The sequence below is a fragment of the Vulpes vulpes genome, chromosome 15 (genome assembly GCF_048418805.1).
Source record: "Vulpes vulpes isolate BD-2025 chromosome 15, VulVul3, whole genome shotgun sequence".
Lineage (NCBI taxonomy): Eukaryota > Metazoa > Chordata > Mammalia > Carnivora > Canidae > Vulpes > Vulpes vulpes.
The window spans coordinates 75,515,884-75,541,129 of record NC_132794.1 but is presented as its reverse complement, the minus strand read 5'-3'; the positions used below and the strand labels follow the sequence as shown (position 1 = coordinate 75,541,129).

Below are 25,246 nucleotides of genomic sequence, written 5' to 3'. Positions count from 1 at the left end.
CACCAAAGGGTATAATCAGGACAGGATGAGGAGGGGATGGCAGAAAGCTAAGAGACACAAGAGAGCTTTCTGAGAATGTTCTATTTCTATTTCTTGAAAGTGATGGTTATATGAGAGAAAACATTTTCCAAAACAAACTATACACTTAAAAATGGGTATATTTAGTAATATAGTTATACATCAATAATGTTAATTTATATAAAAACAAAATGAATTATTATAGGGATCCCTGGGTGGCGCAGCGGTTTGGCGCCTGCCTTTGGCCCAGGGCGCGATCCTGGAGACTCGGGATCGAATCCCACGTCGGGCTCCCGGTGCATGGAGCCTGCTTCTCCCTCTGCCTATGTCTCTGCCTCTCTCTCTCTCTCACTGTGTGCCTATCATAAATAAATAAAATAAAATTTAAAAAAAAATTAAAAAAAAATAAAAACAAAACGATCTGATGACTTCTGGTGCTGGCCAATATGGAGTAGAGTAATAAGCTCACTGCAGTGGCTCTCTCCCACTGATTATTTGAACAAAATATTCTTAAAATTAAACAACAGCAGGCAGATTGGGGAGGGAAGTGAAGAACAACAAATAAGGTGGTGCTGAATATCTTTTTATCTTTTATTTCCTGGCTTTGACTCACAAGTGGATCAAATGGGGAAAACTGCTATAGCAGGCATGAGCAGCTAATACTGAGAGGAGAGCATCTTTTTTTGCTAGAGGATTATGGCAAAAGGCTCCTAACAATGTAGGGAAAAATACTTTTTTTTTTCTCTCCTGTTTCTCTAGGTACTGCCCTGAGGCCAGCCACAGCCATGAAACTACACTGCTGCAGGAGGACAAGAGAAAATCTATTGCTCTGAATAGAAGAATCAGGAAGAGGGGCCCTGCTGTGAAAAAAAAAGTTGGGGGGATCCCTATTTTTTTCTTTTTTCTCTTGCCACTTCACCTCAAGGCACACAGGCAGGTAAGAAACTAAAACCTAGAGAGCACCACGCTTCTGGGTAAAAGAATGAAGTACCCTCTCTGAGTCTCAGAGGTAATTCTGAGGTATTTCACTAAAAAGGTAATTCACTAAAAAGATAAAGATGGAGAAGAAGAGCCCTAATCCTGCGTATGAACCAAGTCCTGGGTTTGCACCTTCAAGCTATGCCCATTTGGAATGCAGCTAAAGTATAGGAGAGGCTTTTAGAATAGAACTATAATATAAATGACTGCCCAAATCCTAGATCAACCTAAGTGGGGATGGAAGGGCAACTCAACACAGCAAAGGCTTTGAAAACTGAACAGATAATGGAACTACTCTCTATATAAAGTGAGAAAAAATATGCAGTTATAACTTAAAATGTGAGTTACAATGTCAGAGGTAGAACTCAAACCTAACTCAATCCAGTTATAACCTAACTGAATTGACTTGTTTACTCAAACAAAAAATCTTCACCTCTCTAAAGGATTTAACAGGATGCAGAAACTCAGAACACAATATTCAAAATGTCCAGGATAGAATACAAAAATCAACACACAAGAACAACAAAAATCTGACCAATTCTCAAAGGAGAAGACAATTAATACATGCTGACCCCAAGGTGACTCAGATATTAAAACATCAAAGACTTTTAAGGCAACTATTAAAAACATGATCCATTAGGTGAAAATCGACACCTTAAGGTGGATGAAACAAATTCTTAGGAAAGAAACAAGTTACAAAAAAGAGTCAAATGGAAATTTTATTTTTATTTTTTTAACATTTTATTTATTTATTCATTAGAGATACAGAGAGAGAGGCAAAGACACAGTCAGAGGGAGAAGCAGGCTCCCTGTGGGGAGCCAAATGTAGAACTCGATCCCAGGACCCTGGGATCACGACCTGAGACAAAGGCAGAAGCTCAACTGCTGAGCCACCCAGGTGCCCCTATTTTATATTTTTTTAAGATTTTATTTGGCATTTATTATTTTTTTAGATTTTATTTTACTGAGCAGATTTTATTTATTTATTCATGAGAGACAGAGAGAGAGAGAGAGAGAGGCAGAGACACAGAGAGAAACAGACTACGCCCCCACCCCCACCCCCACCCAGGGAGCCTGATGCTGGACTTGATCCCCCGACAGGGATCATGCCCTGAGCCAAAGGGAGATGCTCAACTATTGAGCAACCCAGGTGTCCCTAAATGCAAATTTTAGAACTGAAAACAAAGTTTACTGGGTAGGCTCAATAGCAGAAAGGAGATTACAGAGAGGTCATTGAACCTGAAGACATATCAATTAAAAATTATCCAAATTTAATAATAAAAAAACTTTTTTTAAAAAAGAAACAATCTCTCAGGGCCCTGTGGGGTAATACCAAAAGCTGTCAGCCTAGAATCCTATACTCAGTGAAAGTATAGTTTAGGAATGATGACAAAGATATTCTCAGACAAGAGAAAACATTGCCAGCAGGCCTGCTCTAAATGAAACGCTAAAAAGTTCTTTAGGTGCAAAGGAAATGATTCCAGAAGGGAACTTGGAATTTGGGGGGGAAAGACCAAGAGAAAGGGTAAATGGTAAGTATTACGGACTATTTTTCTCTCCTCTTATGTCCTTGAAAATACATTAAAATGCTGAAATTAAAAATTATAACATGCAATGGTGGGAGAAAGAGTTAAAATGCATAGGAAGTGACATATGACAACTACAATATAAAGGGACTGGAAGAGAAGCAAACCATACAGGTGTGAGGCTTCTGTGGGTTTCCTTGGAATGGTAGAATATGAACTCTAAGTAAAATGTGAAGAGTTAAAATATCTATATTATAATCCCTAGGACAACCAATGAATAACTAGGAATTTAAAATTTTGAAGAATCATTTACAACAGCACCAAAATTTGACATATTTAAGTATAAATTTATTAACATATGTAAAGTATCTGTATGCTGAAAACTGCAAAATACTGATGAAGGAAATAAAAAGAAGACCTAGATACATGGATAGATACACTATCTTTCCGGGCTTGGGAGACTCAATATAATTAAAATATCATTTCTTCTCAAATTGCTCTATAGATTCAATTCAATACCAATCAAAATCCCAGTAGGTATCAACAAAATGATTCTAAAGCTTATACGGGATAGCAAGGAAACTAGCATGACCAAAGTAATTTTGAAAAGAACACCAAATGGATCAAGATAGTATGGTACTGGTACAAAAACAAACAAATCAATGGAACAGAATAGAAAATCCAGAAATGGATCCACAACTATATGGTCAACTAATCTTCAAAAAAATCAAGAAAGAATATCCAATGGAAAAAAAAGATAGTTTCCTCAACAAATGATGAGAAAACTGGAGAGCAATATGCAGAAGAATGAAACTGGACCACCTTCTTAGATCATACAGAAAAGTAAATTCAAAATGGACGAAAAACCTAAACATGAGATTAAGAAAACATCAAAATCCTGGAGGAGAACACAGGCAGCAACATTTTGACATCCGTCACAGCAAGTTCTTACTAGATATGTCTCCTAAGGCAAGGGAAATAAAAGCAAAAATGAACCACTGGGACTTCATCAAGATAAAAAGCTTCTACACAGCAAAGGAAACAATCAACAAAACTAAAAAACAACCTACAGATTGGGAAAAGCTATTTGCAAATGACATATCTGATAAAGGGTTAGTATCCAAAAATCTATAAAATGCTTATCAAACTCAGTACTCAAAAAACAAATAATCCAATAAAAAAATGGACAGAAGGGGATCCTTGGGTGGCGCAGCGGTTTAGCGCCTGCCTTTGGCCCAGGGCGCAATCCTGGAGACCTGGGATCGAATCCCACATCGGGCTCCCGGTACATGGAGCCTGCTTCTCCCTCTGCCTGTGTCTGTGCCTCTGTGTGTGTGTGTGTGTGTGTGTGTGTGACTATCATAAATAAATAAAAATTTTTTAAAAAATGGACAGAAGACATGAATTGATATTTTTCAAAAGGAGAAGCACAGATGGTTAAGAGACACAGGAAAAGATGCTCCACATCACTCATCATCAGGTAAATACAAATCAAAACTACAATAAGGTATCACCTCACAACGGTCAGAATGGCTAAAATTAATAACACAGGAAACAACAGGTGTTGGCAAGGATGCAGAGAAAGGGGAACCCTCTTGTGGTGTTTATGGGAATACAAACTGGTACAGCCACCCTGAAAAATAATATGGAGGTTCCTCAGAAAGTTAAAAGTAGGGTGCCTGGGTGGCTCAGTCGGTTAGGTTATCTGTCTTCAGCTCAGGTTGTAATCCTACAGTCCTGGGATCAAGTCCCGCATCAAGGGGAGCCTACTTCTCCCTCTCCCTCTGATCTTCCCCACTCCCACTGTGTTCTCACTCACTCACTCTGCTCGTAAATAAATAAATAAATAAATGAATAAATAAAATCTTTAAAAAGGAAAATTAAAAGGAAAACTACCCCTAAGATCCAGCAATTCTACTACTAGGTACTTACCTAAAGGATACAAAAATAATGATTTGAAGGGATATATTGCAGCATTATTAACAATAGCCAAATTACACAAAGAACCCAAATGTCCAATGACTGATGAATGGATAAAGAAACATAGCATGTGTACAGATACACACACATACAAATATTACTCAACCATAAACAGGATTGAAATCTTACCGTTTGCAACTACCTCCACAGAGCTAGAGAGTATTATGCTAAGCTGGAGAAAGACAAATACCAATGATTTTATTCATATATGGAATTTAAGAAACAAATGGACAGTGTAGGGGGGCAAAGCAGAAAACCGACTCAGCTGCAGAGAAAAAACTGAGGGTTGCTGGAGGGGAGATGGGTGGGAGGATAGGTTAAATGGGTGATGGGTATTAAGGAGTGGACTTGTGATGAGCACTGGGTGTTGTATGGAAGTGATGAATCACCAGATTCTAAAACTGAAACTAACGTTAAACTGAAAAAAACTGAGGGTTGCTGGAGAGGAGATGGGGGGGGATAGGTTAAATGGGTGATGGGTATTAAGGAGTGGACTTGTGATGAGCACTGGGTGTTGTATGGAAGTGATGAATCACCAGATTCTAAAACTGAATCTAACATTAAACTGTATATTAACTAATTGAAATTAAAATAAAAACATGAAAAACAAATAAAATGTTATTATCAAAATATATTATAAAGCTACAGGGCTGGCAAAGAATAGATATACCAATCAAAGAAATAAAAGCCAGAAACAGATCCACACAAATATGCCAAAGTGACTTTTTACAAAGGTGCTACAATTCGGGGGTGGAGGGAGAGACACTGACAGCTTTTTCTAAAAACACTGCTAGAATAATCTATATATATATATATATATATTCTTTAAATCAACTTTACCCTAAACCTTAAACTTTACACAAAATTAATAATGGATCAGACCTAAATGTAAAACACGGGACTATAAAACTTCTAGGGGAAAATATATGCGGCCTCGGTTTGGGCAAAGAGTTCTTAGATAACAAAAGCACAAGCCATAAGAAAAACTGACAAATTGGAATTCACCAAAATGAAAAGGACACTTAAGAAAATGGTAAGAAGGACACCTGGTGGCTCCGTGGATGAGCATCTGCCTTTGGCTCAGGGCATGACCCAGGGTCCTAGGATCAAGTCCTGCATCCGGCTCCCAGAAGGGAGTCTGCTTCTCCCTCTGCCTATGCCTCTGCCTCTCTCTGTCTCATGAATAAAATCTTTAAAAAAAGAAATGAAGAGCCAGAGAATGGCAGAAAACATATGCAAATCATATCTTACAAAGGACATATTTTTAGAGTCTCTTGAAACCTAATAAGAAAACAAAAACCCAATTTTAAAAATAGGCAAAAGCTTTGGACACTTCAGCAAACAAAATCTACACAGAGACATGAAAAAGAACAAGAAAAGAGGCTCAACATTCTTAGTTATTTGAAGAAAGAACTGAAGCCACAATGTTACCACTAACAAGCCTACTAGAATGTGTGTGGGGGGAAAGGGAATCTATCAGACAATCCCCCCAGGGCTGCAGAGTATGTGATGTAACTGCAACTTTCATACACTGTTGGTGAGAATGCAGTAACACAGCCCACAGGGGGAAAAATTGCAGTTTCTTAGAAGGTTAAACACATACTTACTACAAGCCTCAAATCTCACTATTAGGAAGTTGCCCTAAAAACTTATCTTCAGCCAAAAATCTAAATAAGTTTATAACAGCTTTATTCGTACCTGGCAAAATCTGGAAACAGCCCAAATATTCCACAACTGGGGAGTGGATAAACAAACTGTGGTGCATCCACAATGGAATACTACTCAGCAACAGAAAAAACTGATACATACAACAATATGAATCTCAAATGCAAATTCTAAGTGAAAGAAGCCAGATTCAAGAGGCTACATATTGTATGATTCCATTTATAGGACACCATGGAAAAAGCAAAAACTACAGGGATAGTGTATAAATCTCTGGTTGCCAGGAATTATGGGTGGAGGAGGCCTTGAATAAATGGGGTAGAAGGAGGGAATTATTAAGAGGGCCATTATGGAACTGCTCCATATGTTGATTGTGGTAGCAGATCCACAACTCCAGGCCCCGATCAAAATTCATGAAATTGTACACCCAAAAGTATAAATTTTATATAAATTTAAAATATTAAGTTATAAAAGTAATTTAATCTACACTGGAGCATTTATAATAAAGTTTCTGTTTAAAGTACAGTAAGTGTTGAGGAGCCTGGGTGGCTCAGTCAGTTAAGCAATTGCCTCTGGCTCAAGTCATGATCTCAAGGCTCTGGGATCCAACCCCTGCATGGGGCTCCCTGCTTCTTTCTCTGCCTCTGCCATTCCTCCTGCTTGTGATTTCTTTCTCAAATAAATAAATAAAATATTTTTAAAAATAAAACAGTTTTTAAAAAGTACAATAAATGTTAAATGATGCTAAATAGAAGAACACAGACATGAAATTATTCAGTGCCTGGGATTTTATATACATTGTATTTCATTTAATCTTCACATCAATACTTATTACAAGTTAGGTATTATTTACATTTTACAGATGAAGTTGAGAAATTAAATCATTTGACTTCCAATGAAACAGATTAATGGGATCTGAATACTAGGAAAATTCTATAAAAATTTATGTTGTAGCACCACCCTTAAAGATTTTGACTTAATGGCTTTAGCTGGGGTCTGATCAAAAGAGAGAAATCACCTATGCATGTTACCAAAATTCTTGATTAATTGAGTAGAAAGACAATTCAATCTCTCGGTTGAAATAACTCTTCATCCTATTCTTACTGGCAGTCCTCATTTTTTGAAGATACAAACAAAAAGATTTAAATAGTTAATGTGCAGGGCACCTGGGTGGCTCAATGGTTAAGCATCTGCCTTTGGCTCAGGTCGTGATGCTGGCATCGAGTCCTGCATTGGGCTCCCCATGGGGAGCCTGCTTCTCTCTCTGCCTATGTCTCTGCCTCTCATGAATAAATAAATAAAATCTTAAAAAAAAAAAAAAAAAAAAAGAATAAAAAGTTAAGGAGCAAAATCAATAATTAGAAAATGAGTACTCGCAGCAACACATTTAACTTTTAGGGCAATAAAACAATCTATTCTCTGGCTGTAAACTCTAAAACAATGGTCTCTCACTTGGGCTACATATTAAAATCGTCCGAGGAATTTAAAAAATATCAATACTTAGGGATGCCTGGGTGGCTCAGCGGTTAAGTGTCTGCCTTCAGTCCAGGGCATGATCCTGGAGTCCTGGGATCAAGTCCCACATCAGGCTCCCTGCATGGAGCCTGCTTCTCTCTCTGCCTATGTCTCTGCCTCTCTCTCTCTCTCTCTCTCTCTCTGTCTCTCATGAATAAATAAAATCTTAAAAAAACAAAAACAAAAAAAAACTTGGACTTTGCCACAGCAATTCTGATTCAATTGTCTTGAGTGGGACATAGGTATGTGAATTTCTCACCCAAGGTTTTTTTAAGAATGTATTTTGTTAATATTTTTTTAAAGATTTATTTATTTATTCATTACAGACAGAGAGAGAGAGAGAGAGAGAGACAGGAGGAGGGAGAAGCAGGTTCCATGACGGGAGCCCGATGTGGGACTCGATCCCGGGACTCCAGGATCACGCCCTGGGCCAAAGGCAGGCGCCAAACCACTGAGCCACCCAGGGATCCCCAAGAATGTATTTATTTTTAAGAGAGAGAGAACGCACACATGTTGGGGGAAAGACAGAGGGAGAGGGAGAAAGAGAATCTCAAGCTGACTCTTAGCCGAGTGTGGAGCCCAAAATCTGGCTCAATGGCACTACCCTATAGATCACCACCTGAGGCGAAATCACAAGTCAGAAACTTAGCCAGGCGCCCCCACCCAAAGTTTTTACCTAAATTTCCCCCAGATGATAGTAATATGCAGCCAGAATTAGGAACTACTGCTCTAGTTTCCAACTATGAGAGCTGTGAAAAAGAAAAGTGTATGTATAGATCTCCAATATGAATATAGCAGTGTAATACTGTAGTAATTTGAAGAAAATTACATTCTAAGGTTATAGCAGCAGTATGTGTTTAAAAAAAAAAACAAACACTTTATTTGAGAGAGAAAGAGAGCACAGAGGGAGAGGGAGAGGGAGAAACAGACTCCTTGCTGAGTGGAAAGCCCAATGCAGGGTTCGATTCTAGGACCTTGAGTTCATGACCTGAGCCAAAGGCAGACATTTAACCGACTGAGTCGCCCAGGTGCCCTAGCAGTGTATGGTTTGAAACTATTTACAAAGTTCTGTTTTAAAAAGTGGGTGTGAATATGCCGATTGCCCGAGCTGAGGCCTTAATATCAATGCACTATCATCCTCCATTCTTTAATCAAGTGGTTCTCAACTTTGGTAGCACATTAGAACCGTCTGAGGCATTCTTAAAAAACCAACGTACAGGCCACATCCCACAGCAAATACACCAGGGGATAAAGCGGAGGGAAGAACCTGGGCATTAGCATTTTTTGAAAGCTCCCTGGCAATTCTATTACATAGCCAAAGTGAAGAATTACAATTCTAGATGCACACATGTATGCAGATGCCCACATTTAAAAGAGAATCTCCTGGTAGAATTAAGTTATTTGAATGACATTCCTATGATTAGTATTGGGGGGAGGCAACTATTTTTTGGAAATTCTCAAGACACAACCTTTCTATTTCAGGAGAAAGCTCAATATTAAATGAATGGGATTCATAATATAAAAGGGGAGCCTAAGATCAAACAGCAAAAAAAAAAAAAAACAAAAACACTTTTAACCCAATTAACATACACAGAAAGGCCTCAGAGCCCAGCTTTTCATTTATCTCAGATTCGATCTGAAATGGAATTAAACAGGTTATAGATCCCATCTCAAAACTCAGTTTGACAGTTTTCCTACACATAAATGGGTTCATAAAAAAAAGAACAAAAACGAAATCTTGCCATTTGCAGTGACATGAATGGAGCTAGAGTACTATGGTAAGCAAAATAGGTCAGTCAGAGAAGGACACCGTATGACTTCACTCATATGTGGAATTTAAGAAACAAATGAGCAAAAAGAATAAAAAGGAAGAAAGGCAAAACCAAAACCAAGAAACAGACTCAGCTACAGAGAACAAACTGATGGTTATCAGAGGGAAGGGGAGCAGGGGGGATGGGTTCAACAGGTGATAGAGATTAAGGAGGGCACTTGGGATGAGTACCAAGTGATGTATCAAAGTACTGAATCACTATATTGCACACCTGGAACTAATATAACACGATGTTAACTATACTGGAATTTAAACAAAAACTTAAAAAAAAAGAATGGCCTTATTTTTATTTATTTACTTATTTTTAAGATGTTATTTATTTGAGAAAGAGAGCAAGCAAGAGAAAACACGAGTGGGGGGAGGGGCAGAGGGAGAAGCAGAAGGTGACTATTCTGTTGAGTAGGGAGCTGGATACTGGGCTTGATCCCAGGACCCCAGGATCATGACCTGAGCCCAAAGCAGACCCTCAACCAACTGAGCCACTCAGGCACCCTGGCCTCATTCTTATAGTACGTTTCTAACTTAATCTGTGAGCTGCTGATGACCCAAATTTTACAGAATCTTGCTTTGTAATGCCTTCAGAATAGAAACCCAAAAGCCATTAAATGTAAAAAACTTCTGTACAGAAATATTTGTAATATCTACACTAAACAGTAAATAGGCAAACATACAAGTCCATAAAAAATAATCCAACACATGGATAATTTATGAATTCTAATACAATTGGCTGAAAAACAAGAAAATATTCAATCTCCTTAATTACAATTAGTGTTTTTTATCTACCATGATGGCTAAAATCTTAAAAATTTATTATATACAGGGACAAAGGAGGGGAAATATTCCATGTTAGTGAAATGCAACTTTTAAGAGTAATTTGGCAGAACTGATCAAAATTAAAAATGCACATGATCTAAGACAGGATCTAGAAATTCCACTTTCAGAAACCTATACTGCAGAAATATGTTAAGTGTAGAAGGGGGAAGAATCACATGCACATTATTTGGAAAAGCAATAAAGTAAAGATAACCACATTTTTCCAATGGGTGACTGCCTATAAACTATGCCATATCCATACTTAGAATATTATGCAACAATAAAAAAAAAAAAAAACAGGAAAAAAAGATCTGTATGCACTGTCATGGAAGGTTATCTATTAAACATCATTGAGTGAAAAAAAAAAAAGCAAGTTACTGAGCAATGTACAATATTTTAGTTAAAAAAAGAAAGTTCTTTTTTTAAAGATTTATTTATTTGAGAGAGAGAGAGAGAGAACATGAGAGAACAGGAGGGGCAGAGGAAGAAGGTGAGGGAGAAGCAGACTCACTGCTGTGCAGGAACCCTGAGATCGTAATCCATGCCAAAGGCAGGCACTTAACAGACTAAGCCACCCAGTGGCCCCTTGTAAAGATCTATGATAACTCAATATGTGATAAAATGTTTAGAGGATTTATATTAAAGCTATTCTGGAGAGTTACCATCCCTGGGGGCTAGTCTGGGAATGGGGTGAAAAGATGTGAATTTTTTTCTGTATAATGATATGAAGAGAAATTTAGAGTATTACTTTCATAACAATCAACTATTAACAGCAAAGGCTATGCTTCTTAAACTGTGGTTCACAAAATTACAATCACCGGAGTATGTTAGAAATACAGAATCCCAATCCACATCTACTGAATCATTTCAACCAGATTCTCAAAGTTCTTAAGGTGATGTGTATGTACAGTGATAAAAGCTACAGAAAGTTCTGAGAGTTGGTTATATTAACCATAAAAGATTTCATTTCCAAATTCTCCTTAGATTTAAATACTTGATTTCCTTTTAAGAAATTATCATGTATAATTCAAGCATAATTTTTCTTCTCATAAAGGTGTATAAGTACGTTGACAGCTTTATATTAAGAGTCACTAGGGATCCCTGGGTGGCGCAGCGGTTTGGCGCCTGCCTTTGGCCCAGGGCGCGATCCTGGAGACCGGGATCGAATCCCACATCGGGCTCCCGGTGCATGGAACCTGCTTCTCCTTCTGCCTGTGTCTCTGCCCCTCTCTCTCTCTCTCTCTCTCTCTCTCTGTGTGACTATCATAAAAAAAAAAAAAAAAAAAAAAAAAAAAGTCACTATCAATGCTTAGTCAATGACATACAAAAATAAATTATGTATCCAAAGTTCATACAATACCATATACAAAATGAAAGAGTAGTATTTGTCACTAAAAGACTGCTCTTGACTTTGATCATTCAAGGCTTGGTGAAGGGTATAAACTCTTAAGATATCTTGAGCAAAGGAGGAGTTAATAAAAGGAATTCGTGCTTAATTGGTAAAAGGACCATGATTAATTGGTAGAAAGACTGGAGGAGTGGGGCTGTAAGGTTATGTCTACAAGAATGACACCAAGAAAAAAAAAAAAAAAAAGAATGACACCAGAACACAACAGACTGAGTAACAAGGAGCTCTCCCTACTTAAGCCAGCAATGGAAGCACTAAATTCAAGAATGGCAGACAATTGTGATCCAAAGAATAGAAAGCAGGAATCAGGAAGTCATCACTGATGATGATTCAACCACTGCCACAACTGCCCCTCTAGATACCCAGAAAGCCAGGTGATATACACAAGTCTAGCTGCTGCCTTTGCCACAAATACCTCTTGATAATGCAGAAAGATGGAGAAAGTTTTCAGCTTTCTAAACCAACACAGCACAGAAAGGTACTTGGAGGTACTGAGGTACTGAGGAAGATAATCACAGAATTGCCAAACAGCTTAAAAACTATATGCATTTAAAACAAATTTACAACTAAACAACATAAATCCTCAAAGTTTCGAGTTTCAAATAAGAACTTCTAAGCTGGGATCCCTGGGTGGCGCAGCGGTTTGGCGCCTGCCTTTGGCCCAGGGCGCGATCCTGGAGACCCGGGATCGAATCCCACATCAGGCTCCCGGTGCACGGAGCCTGCTTCTCCCTCCGCCTGTGTCTCTGCCTCTCTCTCTCTCTGTGACTATCATAAATAAATAAAAATTAAAAAAAAAAAAATCTTTAAAAAAAAATAAATAAATAAATAAAAATAAAAAAAAAAGAACTTCTAAGCTACCCTTCCTTTGAGAAGGAAGGTAGAAGAGAAGGGGAATTGTTGAAGCTTATGTTGTTCAGAGACGTTCCCCCCTAGAGATGCTTCTTGGAAGATTACTGTAGCAAACTATTTCACAGTTTAACTCTCTATCTCTTGGAGATTAGTAAAAATTTAACAGACAAGCTTTGACCAAATAAAATTCTGGAGATCCATGATACTTAACTTGAAATTGTGCTGAAGCATGTGTTTGAACTACAAATATAATTCTGATGTACCAAAACTCGTTAACGAATGCATTTAGCGACCTACAGTAATATCTCAAATTTGGCTCTGCTATTCTTTCCTTGCCCTTGTATATACATTTTATGAGGGCAATTATTTTCTTCTACGTCATCTCAAATTTGGAGTTAAGATTTCACCTCTAGAAGAATGTCAAGAGTTTAATCAGAATTTAATAATTTAAGTAAAATGTTTCTATTAAAAAAGAAAAAGAAACTATCACTGTGTGTAATCATTTGATTTATTCTGTAAAAATTCAACAGCAAACCAAACAGGAGCATGTGATGGAAGGGATGTATTTATACAAATGGTGAAAACAAAATGTTAGGTAAAACTTCTGTTTTTACATCAGGAAAAAAAAAAATGTCGTCTTAACATAGCACTATATACTTCAGCATCTAGTTGATCAAGAGCCAAGTCACCTCCAACAAACACAGCCCTATAGTTTTAAACATTTACTACTACATGAGGCCCCCATTCAGGGCAATTTTCTTGGGTTTCAGTCTCTTGAGGGGGAAAGAAAATCCCCCATACTCTTTTGAGGGGAAAAAAAATCCTACAGTTAAAAGGGTAAGAACCAAAAGGAAAGACCAAGAACCAGGTAACTACAAATTCCAAATTACCTTGGCATAAAGGAGCTAATTCGAACTATAAATGAAGATTCTATATAGACCACCTTATGTTACTGTACTATTTTTGCAGTAATTCAGAACTGTTGGAGAATTATTTAATAATCTTTTTCTTAAGATTTTTATTTATTTATTCATAGAGACACAGGGAGAGAATGAGAGGCAGAGACATAAGCAGAGGGAGAAGCAGGCTCCATGCAGAGAGCGCGACGTGGGACTCGATCCAGGGTCTCCAGGATCACGCCCTGGGCTGCAGGCGGCACTAAACCGCTGCGCCACCGGGGCTGCCCTTTTTTTTTTTTTTAATTTTTTTTTTAATTTATTTATGATAGGCACACAGTGAGAGAGAGAGAGGCAGAGACACAGGCAGAGGGAGAAGCAGGCTCCATGCACCGGGAGCCCGATGTGGGATTCGATCCCGGGTCTCCAGGATCGCGCCCTGGGCCAAAGGCAGGCGCCAAACCGCTGCGCCACCCAGGGATCCCCGGGGCTGCCCTTTAATAATCTTTTTAGTTATCTACTCACAAGCTCACCTCTAGGTTCCAATTGTCAAGCCCAAAGTATTAGTGTTCTATACATAGCTATTGTGGCACATACTAAAATGTTCCACAAACACACAACCAAAACATCAGAGTGACCTCACAGTACCACACTTCACTTAACACAACCACTAGCCATCCCTAAACTACCTAAAAATGGCATACCAAATTGAATTAGTTCTGCAAAGTGAAATGAATATTGTTAAGTGCTGTATATATAGTTATCTCTTCCTCTGGAAGCACTTAAAAAAAAAAAGATAAATACACATTCCCAGCTACTTCTTAATAATAAATTTTAACACAGCATCGTATTTGAACTAGTACTTCTTCCTTTTTCATCCGAGCAAATCAAAACACTTATTGATAGATAAGTCATAGACATTCTGATTAGCAATTCACTACTTCTATGTGTATGGTACACAAAAATTTGTACAATATAAACCTAAGTGAGATTCTTCAAAAACTCACAGTGCTTATTTAAAGGAGTATAGAGGTTTTAATTTGTATCTCAGATCATATCAAAAAAAGCCACTGTAAATTTCTTCAAAGCTCAAAAAGTAGCCATAAATCCAAATGATCTTGAATAGATACAAATATACTCCTGTATCATTTAAATAAAGTTTCATAACCAAGCTGTAATAGGCCATGTATGTCTGCAGTATGTTCTCCTGCCAATTATTCTCAAAATATACAGGCTCAATGACTAAGAATCATGAAAAAGGAACACGTGGCATGTATAATTGGAACCTTCCTCCCTTCAGAAAGTCCATAATGAATACTGGGACTAAGAACACTTCTACATATATTTGCTGAGAGGATTTTAAAGAATGAAGATAGCAATGTTCACTTCAGCAGCATATATACAAAAACCGAAACAATACAGAAAAGATTTGCATGGCCTCTGTGCAAGGATGACATGCAAATTCAGGAAGTGTTCCATATTTTTGTGTCAAAGAGTATGGAGAACATCAATTAAGGAAGAGTATTCCTGACTGATAAAAAATGACTTGGTAATGCTCATCTCTCCCTGCTAGAAGTTTACTCAGTATATTAACATAGTGCATAATAAAAACAAAAAAGTAAAGGAATAAAAAGGAGGAAGGATGATATCACTAAATGTGAACCATTGATAATGGGGTTGCACTGAATCACCATTTAAACATTTAAGATTGGGATCCCTGGGTGGCTCGGTGGTCGGTCCAGGGCATGCTGTCTTCGGCCCAGGGCGTGATCCTGAAGTCACGGGATCAATTCCCACGGGCTCCCTGCATGGGGCCTGCTTCTCCCTCTGCCTTTGTCTCTGTCTGTCTCTGTCTCTGTCTCTCTCTGTGTGACTCTCATGAATAAATAAATAAAATCTTTAAAAAAAAATAAAAAATAATAAACATTTAAGATTTTATTTATTTGAGAGAGAAGAGAATAGGAGCAGGGGGAAGGGCAGAGGGGGAGGGAGAAGCAGACTTTCCACTGAGCAGGGAGCCAGACATAGGAATAGATCCCAGGACCCTAAGATCATGACCTGAGCTGAAGGCAGCCACTTAAACCAACTGAGCCATCCAAGCGCCCGTTTACACATTTTTTAAATTTAGGGTATATTCATAGTTTTAGAAGTTAGTTATAACCTCAAGGTTTAACAATTCTCTCTTCCACATCTCAGTCACTACTGATTTCTAGTCCTCTGACACAAGCATTTTAAATTCTTTTCACGGGCAGCCCCGGTGGATCAGCAGTTTAGTGCCGCCTTCGGCCCGGGGTGTGATCCTGGAGACCCGGGATTGAGTCACAGGTCGGGTTTCCTGCATGGAGCCTGCTTCTCCCTCTGCCTGTGTACCCCCACACCCCCGCCGTGTCTGTCATGAATAAATAAAATCATTAAAAATAATAATAATAAAATAAAAAATAAATTCTTTTCACTGTTTCTTCTGGTATTTACTTTTATCCTAAATAATATACTTTTGTCAGATAGATGTTATATTTCTATTTTAGATGTTATTTATTACCATCCTTGAAAATGATGAAGATTCAACACTCTTACATTCACCTTCCCTCCAATCTTTCTAATATAATTTTATCATTTTTATTTAAGCCACTATCCATTGTTTTTTAACAATCATCTAACAGGAATTCCAGAAAGAGAAGAGAGAGGAAAATTACCAAAGCAGTATTGTACATTCATTTCCCAAAGCTTTAAAAGGACACAAATTTTCCAGTTGAAAGTATCTACCAAGGCCCAACACAATGAGAAAATACACACTTAACCCATCTTTTCAGACAACCAAGGATAAAGAGATAAGGCTAAGACATTAAAAAGTCATCAAGAAACGAGAACCATCAAGTCCTAGTAATGGACTTACTAGCAACAGCAAGTGCAGATGGCAATTATCTTTCAAAAAAAGTACAATCTAGACTTTCTCAGCTAGCCTATCTAGCAACCAAATTAGAAAGTTAAAGACTCAGTGCCACAACGAGTAATATCTTAAGAAAAGTTACATGGGAGTTAAATTAAGGATGTAGCCTGCCAAATGAGATTAAATCAAGAAAAAGACACAGATCTAAGAAGCAAAGGCTCCAACTCAAGAGGACAATAAGAAACTTAGTGGGAAGGGCATCCTAATCCTCCAAGAGAAGAGTAAATACAATCTAAATGACCTTGATACCAAGTAAGCAAAGTAAGTGAGTAAATACATACATACTACATTACATACATACATACATATATATATATATATATATATATATATATACACACACACACACACACACACACATACATAAAGTAGGATGCCTGGGTGGCTCAGGGTTGAGTGTCTGCCTTAGGCTCAGTGCATGATCCCGGGATCCAGGATCAAGTCCCGCATGGGGGTCCCTGCGAGGAGCCTGCTTCTCCCTCTACCTTATGTCTCTGTCTCTCTCTCTGTGTCTCTCTCATGAATAAATAAAATCTTTAAAAAAAAAAAAGTAATAACCCTAATATACTCGTTGAACTGTCATAAACACGAACATTGTTCAATAGTGTCACTTAAAAAAAAAAATCAAGCTATGAGCAAATTAAGACTTGGCTATGATCACAAATCAAAAGGACTTTAATAACATAAAAATATAGGTGGCATAGAGGGGATTGTCAAAGGTGAGAGAAGAAAGAGGAAAGAGAAAATATCAAAAGGTATTGGAAAAGACAGAGGTATATTAAAATTATAAATGTAATCATTCAGAGATGATAACTTTTTCATTTGTTACCACACGCGTGTATACAATTTTTTTAAAACAAGTAACAAGTTGGAGAAAAGAGCTACAGTAACAATCATACATTAAGAACTCCTTAAGAAAAGGTGCAAAGGATATGAAAAGATAGTTTAGAGAAATGATACATTAAACCAAGTAATATTTTATCAGAGTAATAAAAATTTCAAGATTCTTAATACTGCCAGCAGAGGTGCAAAAAAAAAAAAAAAAAAAGGACAGTTCATACTATTGTTATAAACTCAACAACCTTTGAAAACACTCCACCTTGCCACTGAGGGGGGCACTTGACGGGATGAGCACTGGGTGTATATGTTGGCAAATCGAACGCCAATAAAAAAATACAAAAAAAAATCATAAAAGAGAAAAAAAAAGAAAAAGATTCCATCTTAATTATAAAAACTGTAAATGTCTATACCCACGTCCAGCAAGGCCACTTCCAAGGTTAGGTTTTGGGTCAAGAAAGGAAAAGGGGACAACGGGATCCCTGGGTGGCGCAGCGGTTTGGCGCCTGCCTTTGGCCCAGGGCGCGATCCTGGAGACCCGGGATCGAATCCCACATCAGGCTCCCGGTGCATGGAGCCTGCTTCTCCCTCCGCCTGTGTCTCTGCCTCTCTCTCTCTCTGACTATCATAAATAAAAAAAAAAAAAAAAAAAAAAAAATTAAAAAAAAAAAAAAAAAAAAAGAAAAGGGGACAACAGGAAGGAGACACACAATACAGAGTGGAAAAAATGGCCAACAACAGGGACAATGACCAAGCGATATGTTCATATTAGAAAATACTGTACAATTTTTAAATCCACAATACTGAAGGAAAAAAATAGGAAACAGGAAAAAAGCACCAATACAACTCATTTTTCTTCTAAAATAAAACATTTCAACTGTAGATTGACATATGTTGACATAAGAACACTATTTTTTAAAAAACTAATCTTAGGGGCAGCCCGGGTGGTGCAGCGGTTTAGCACCGCCTGCAGCCCACGGCATGATTCTGGAGACCCGGAATCGAGTCCCACGTCAGGCTCCCTGCATGGAGCCTGCTTCTCCCTCTGCCTGTGTGTCTACCTCTCTCTCTCGCTCTGTATCTCTCATGAGTAAATTAAAAAAAAAAAAATCTTAAAAAAAAAAAACTATCTTAGCAATGATCTAGATCCAGTTAAATAGTTCCCATTTTCACACCATTACTAAGAATCCCTTTTCAAAAAGACATTAACCAAATTTTGTAAAGGTACCACCACCACATGCATTTTAAAAGGGAAAAAAACCTGAAAAGTAGAAGTTACTTTTGAAATGTCAAAAGTGGCAGTCAGGATTAGAAGGAATCCAGGTCCCTAAAATTCAGAATTAGTTACAAATATTCATTTTAATATTGCCATACTATAATAGGTTAATTATTTATGATCTATTAAGAACATGAAATAAATAAAATATATTTGGAAAAAGGGGCTAAACATGAAAATAGGAAGGTAAAAAAGTTAATCAAAAAAGTTTACAAAAAAATAAATAAATAAAAAGGTTTCCAAAAGACCAAAAAAAGGGCCATCTCAAACATCAAAACATCTTGTTTCAAACACAACTGATTTAAAAAACTTCTACTATGGTATACTATGAGACTTCAAAATACATTTCCAAAAAAAAAAGAAAAAAAGAAAAAAAAAACAAAATACATTTCCACATTTAAGAGAATACAGACTAGTTCTTCTCCATATAGTATACAGTTTATTCTAGTATTAACTACTAACCTCAGTCTTTTGGGCCAGAATTTGGGCCGTAGCTACTTAAGATCTTAGGTTTTATAGTCATTTTGAAAACCCAGCAGTCTTCACTGAAAATCAAATACAAACTTGTATCTGTCTCTTCATTTGGGAATACCTGAAAAGCACCATATTAACCTATGTAGAAAAACACAGCCCCTTCCTTTTAGAAGCATATTAATAAATAAAATGATGCAAATATCTGTATCATTCAGCTATCCCTAGAATCTCACTTCATCACCCAACACTAGAATAATAAAAATAAGCAACCTCATACTTTACCTTATATGTAAGCTTTCCATTTCTTTTTCTTCAAACATTTGCATTGTGTTGCCTGAGTTCTTAACACTTGCCTCTGATTTAGTGTTAGAATTCGATATAAAAAATGCTATTGGGGATCCTTGGGTGGCGCAGCGGTTTGGCGCCTGCCTTTGGCCCAGGGCGCGATCCTGGAGACCCAGGATCGAATCCCACATCAGGCTCCCGGTGCATGGAGCCTGCTTCTCCCTCCGCCTGTGTCTCTGCCTCTCTCTCTCTCTCTGTGACTATCATAAATAAATAAAAAATTAAAAAAAAATTAAAAAAAAATGCTGTTGCTCTCTCATTGTAATATAGCATTAAAAAGAAGCAGCTAGGTATTGGTGTCATAATTGCTATCATTTTGCAGGCAAATGGATACAAATATCTAAGCAAATGGTACAAATATTTAAATAGAAATCCTTAAACTTCCTTAAAGAAGTTAAACAACCTGGAAAATTTAGATTATTTCCATCAGAATATTCAAGACTCAGACATACAAATAAATATTAATATATAAAATATACATGCATAGCCAGATCAATTTACTTTCATCCTCCTTTTCCTTCCAGTTTTACAAATAGGTCCTTTGTCATAGTTTCTGAAAATCAACCAGGTCCTTGAATCAAGCAAATAACAATACTATCCTCCATTTAACCATTTCTTCTATTATTCAGCTTTTTTATTTTTTTTAAAGATAGTAGCAAACACTAATTTATTCTATTTGCCTAAGTGCCAAATCAGCTTCTGGTTTAAAAATAATAATAAAACTGTGCCCTTTATAAATGGATATATCAGAATTGTTTGTCATGTCAAAATTGGCTTGTCATCAAGATTTACAGGATAATCGGTGTGCCCTTAAATAATGAGGTACTTGCTGCCAAAATGTGCTTGCACATATATGTGTTTAATGGTCCTTTAATGACTTGTCTTTGGAATGATTCTGTCCTACCTTTGCTGCTGCAGCCCGCCTGTCCTTTGCATCACTGAATTCATACTTCTGGAAGTACCCAATATGCACTGTAACAGACAGATGGACAGATCAATGGGCCACAGCGGCAAAGGCCAGATAGACAGACTTGATAAAAATTAAAATCAAGGTATATAAAGGGAAGGGGAAAACCAGAAGAGAACATATCTACCTATATTCTCTAAGCAAAATAGCTGAACTTCAGGTCTACAATCTTCCCATACACATACTCAAACTATTTTTGATTTCCCTATTATTCCTTTCTTTCAAGTAGAAATAGTAACACTGCAATAGGCAAAATAATCAGTATTTTTAATACCATCAACAGTTACAGAGCAGACATTTCTGTAACCATGCCACACAATTTCTTTAGAAGTAGTTATTCTTTAATACAAAATTATGGGGATCCCTGGGTGGCTCAGCGGTTTGGCGCCTGCCTTTGGCCCAGGGCATGATCCTGGAGTCCTGGAATGGAGTCCCACATTAGGCTCCCTGCACGGGCCTGCTTCTCCCTCTACCTGTGTCTCTGTCTCTCTTTCTCTCTCTCTCTGTCCTCAGGAATAAATAAAATCCTTAAAAAAAAAAATTCAAAATTATTTTTCACATCCAAAGACTCTATGCCAAAATTATTAAGGCAATCATTACACACAGAAAGCTTCTGTAATACCAAGGCCTACGTGATTCAAGTAAACTTGGGATCACAAAGTAAAGTATCTATCAGCATTTTACCATTCTACATTTCCCTTTCTATGTAAAAATGGTTGCTAGCACCACATCTAGATAACTTTCGAGGCTTAAAGGAATATATAATTGTGTCATTTAGGTCAATTACCAAGATATAGTAAAACATACACAAAATTAGCAACAGTATCTTTAAAATTTATATAGAGTCCCTCCTGTTACTTCAAATCCATTCAAACAATTAACACTTCAAGGAATTTCTAAAAGTTAGTTTTAAAACATAACCTTAATATCTCAAAATGCTACCTTGCTTAAGCTGTAAAAAGCCATGTTTAATCTAATCAAACATTTTATTTTTGCATGCATCTAAAATAATGTAGATTCATTCCCCATGTTTAAGGAAGACTGAGGAAAAACATTTCCCCTTTCATTTCCAAGGGATCTAACCACTTATACATTTCTTACTGTATCCTCTCAAAAACTTCAGCAGGTAATTAGACATGGTAATCAAATGTAATGCATGATCCTGGATGGAACCCTAAACTAGAAGAAGAAGAATTATAAAATGACATTCTGAACAATGCAGAAATGTGAACGTGGCATGTGTATTAGTATTTACAATAACATTATTCAGACAAAATTCACATACCATAAAATTCACTTTCAAAGTGTATAATTTAGGGATCCCTGGGTGGCGCAGCGGTTTGGCGCCTGCCTTTGGCCCAGGGCGTGATCCTGGAGACCCAGAATCAAATCCCACGTCAGGCTCCGGGTGCATGGAGCCTGCTTCTCCCTCTCCCTATGTCTCTGCCTCTCTCTCTCTCTCTGTGTGTGACTATCATAAATAAATAAAAATTTAAAAAAAAAAACAGTGTATAATTTAGTAGTTTTGATTATATTCAAAGCTGTGACAACAGATCTGTCAACCGTTAATTTTAGAACATTTCATCAGCCCAAAAAGAAACCTCATACCCATTAGCGGCCATTCCCCATTCTCTCCCTTTCCCCACCCAGCTGCTGACAAACAATCATCTTTTTGTCTCTGTGGATTTACCTATTTTGGACATTTCATAAAAGTAGCATCAGGATGCATGGGTGGCTCAGTCAGTTAAGTGCCCAACTCTTGATTTCAGTTCAGTACGTTATCTAGGGTTGTGGAGTCAAGTCCTGAGTCAGGCTCTGTGCTCAGTGAGGAGTCGGCTAGAGATTCCCTCTCTCACCCTCTCCTTCTGCCCCTCCCTCCACTGGTGCAAGCATAGCACACTCTCTCTAAATAAATAAAGTACAATCTTTAATCTTTAAAGATTAAAAAAATTAAATGTTTTAATCTTTAAAATATATATTTTTTAAGATTCCATTTATTTATTCACGAGAGACACACAGAGAGAGAGAGAGAGAGAGAGAGAGAGAGGCAGAGACACAGGCAGAGGGAGAAGCAGGCTCCATGCAGGGAGCCCAACATATGGGACTCGATCCCGGGTCTCCAGTATCACACCCGGGGCTGAAGGGGGCGTAAACCGCTGAGCCACCCGGGCTGCCCCTAAAATATTTTTTTTTAAGTGGCACCATAAAGTATGAGGCTTTTGTTATTTACTTTGGCTTATCTAGGAAGGTCAACTACCTGAGAGCCTGCCATGGACATCAAATAAATCTGACTACTGAGGAAATGAAGAGGAACAATTAGTCTGGAAGTCCGTTAAATGAAAGCACCTGGGTGGCTCAGTGGTTGAGCATCTGCCTTTGGCTCAGTCCTGCATCAGCCTCCCCCCGGGGAGCCTGCTTCTCCCTCTGCCTCTGTCTCTCTCATGAACAAATAAATAAAATCTTTGAAAACAAAACGAAGGCTGCTTAAAGCTTCAGCTAAACTATTTTTTTAAACTACTCATTTTACAGATGAGGAAAGAGAATTTATTAAAATTGACACAAAGTCATAAAATTAATTTAAAAAAAACAAAGCTGCCCCTGAATTTAGTTCTGTATATGATGTCAAAGACTTAACCACTAAGCTGTTTTGTCTCTTAATAAAATTCACCAATTCTCACTGATTTTACCTCCTAATTTACTTGAGTGTCTATCCCTTCCATTTCAGCCTTGCTAACCTCATCAAATATTTCTTGATTAAATTATTGTGACAGACTTCTCACTATTCTCCTTGCTTCCTCATTTCATCCTATTCTTATATATTCCCTATACTTCCATCAAAGTGGTCTTTCTAAATACTAACCCTACATTAATTTGTTTCACTAGGTCCTAGGGGATAAATGCATCTCATTTAGTACTAGGCTAAAGCCTTTCATACATCAACTGCCCACCTGTCTAGCCCCAGCTCCTACCACACTACTTCCCATACCAGACTATTAACAGCTTCTGCCTTTATACATTCCTCTGACTGGACGGCTGGCTTCTCCTATCCCATCTGCCTATTGAGCTCTAACTATTCATTTTTTAAAACCCAGCTTCAGACCTATTTCTACCATGAACTGTCAGTCCTTCCCAGAAAACAGCATTAAGCATTCCTTCTCTAACCCTGTATGTAAGATATGTGATTGATACATATGTCACTATACTTTAACTTATTTATACATGCATTTTTATAGAGATGCCTGGGTGGCTAAGTCTGCGATTGGCTCAGGTCGTGATCCCAGGGTCCTAGAATCAAGTCCCTCATCAGGCCCCCCATGGGGAGCAGGCTTCTCCCTCTGCCTATGTCTCTGCCTCTGTCTCTCATGAATAAATAAAATCTTAAAAAAAAAAAAAAAGAGTTGTCCAGTATTTGTATTCCCTTAGCATAGCAGCTAAAGAAGTATTAGCTGGTAAAAAAATCAAGTACTCAACTTACATAATGTTCCCAATTAAACTGATGCATTATACCTAAGATAAGATCCCATTAGTCTCAGAGAATATGCAATGGGAAAAAGCCTATTCAACAAATGGTGTTGGGAGACTGGACAGCTACATGAAAAATAATGACCACTGACTTAAACCATACAAAACAAAGGTATACTCACAAAATGAATTAAAGACCTAAATGTGAGACCTGAAACCATAAAAATCGTAGAGGAGAAACACAGGCAGTAATTTCTCCAACATCCCACATAGCAACTTTTTTCTAGATATGTCTCCTGAAGCAAGAGAAACAAAAGCAAAACTAAACTATTGGGACTACATAAAAATAGAAAGCTTCTACACAGCAAAGGAAACAATCAACAAAAGATAACCAACAGGGATCCCTGGGTGGCGCAGCGGTTTGGCGCCTGCCTTTAGCCCAGGGCGTGATCCTGGAGACCCGGGATCGAATCCCACGTCGGGCTCCTGGTGCATGGAGCCTGCTACTCCCTCTGCCTGTGTCTCTGCCTCTCTCTCTCTCTCTCTCTCTCTCTCTCTCTCTGTGACTATCATAAATAAATTTAAAAAAATTAAAAAAAAAGGATAACCTACAAAATGGGAAAAGATATCTGCAATGACATTTCCTATAAAAAGGGTTAGTATCCAAAATATTTTATAAAGAATTTATATAACTTATATAACTCAACACCCAAAAACCAAATAATCCTATTAAAAATGAGCAGAAAATATGAACAGACATTTTTCCAAAGAAGAAATACAGATGGCCAACAGACACACAAAAAGATGCTCAACGTCAGTAATCATCAGGGAAATGCAAAGCAAAATACAATGAAATATCACCTCACACCTACCAGAACAGCTAAAATCAAAATAAAAGAAACAGATGGTCGAGAGGATGTGGAGAAATAGGAACCATACTGCACTGTTGCTGGAGTGCAAACTAGGGCAGCTACTCTGGAAAACAGGATGGAATTTCCTCAAAAAGTTAAAAATAGAACTACCTTTTATGATCCAGTAGTCACACTACTGGATATATACCCCAAAAAATACAAAAACACTCATTCAAAAGGATACATACACCCCTCTGTTTATTGCAGCATTATTTATAATAGCTAAGTTATGAAAGCAGCCCAAGTGTCTACTGACAAGTGAAAGAATAAAGAAGGGAATATTATTCAGCTGTAAAAAAAAAAAAAAAAGAACGGTATCTTGCCATTTGCAACCTGGAGTGAGAGTGAGAGTGTCTAATGCTCAGTGAAATAAGCCAGTTAGAAACATACCATATGATTTCACTCATGTGTGGAATTTAAGAAACAAAACAAAAACAGAAAAGCAACCCCGGTGGCACAGCAGTTTAGCGCTGCCTGCAGCCTGAGGTGTGATCCTGGAGACCCGGGATTGAGTCCCACGTCGGGCTCCCTGCAAGGAGCCTGCTTCT

At 37.7% G+C, this 25,246-nt stretch overlaps 1 protein-coding gene and 1 non-coding gene across 2 annotated transcripts in view; one reads left to right on the top strand and one right to left on the bottom strand.

Moving 5' to 3' along the window:
* The window catches only part of ARIH1 (ariadne RBR E3 ubiquitin protein ligase 1), a 117,816-nt gene that overhangs the window by 65,930 nt on the left and 26,640 nt on the right, over positions 1–25,246 (bottom strand). The gene's annotated exons all lie outside the window — the stretch shown is intronic.
* LOC112918366 (U6 spliceosomal RNA) lies at positions 14,858–14,964 on the top strand. Its single transcript, XR_003234672.1, has one exon. It is a non-coding gene; the product is annotated as a U6 spliceosomal RNA (small nuclear RNA).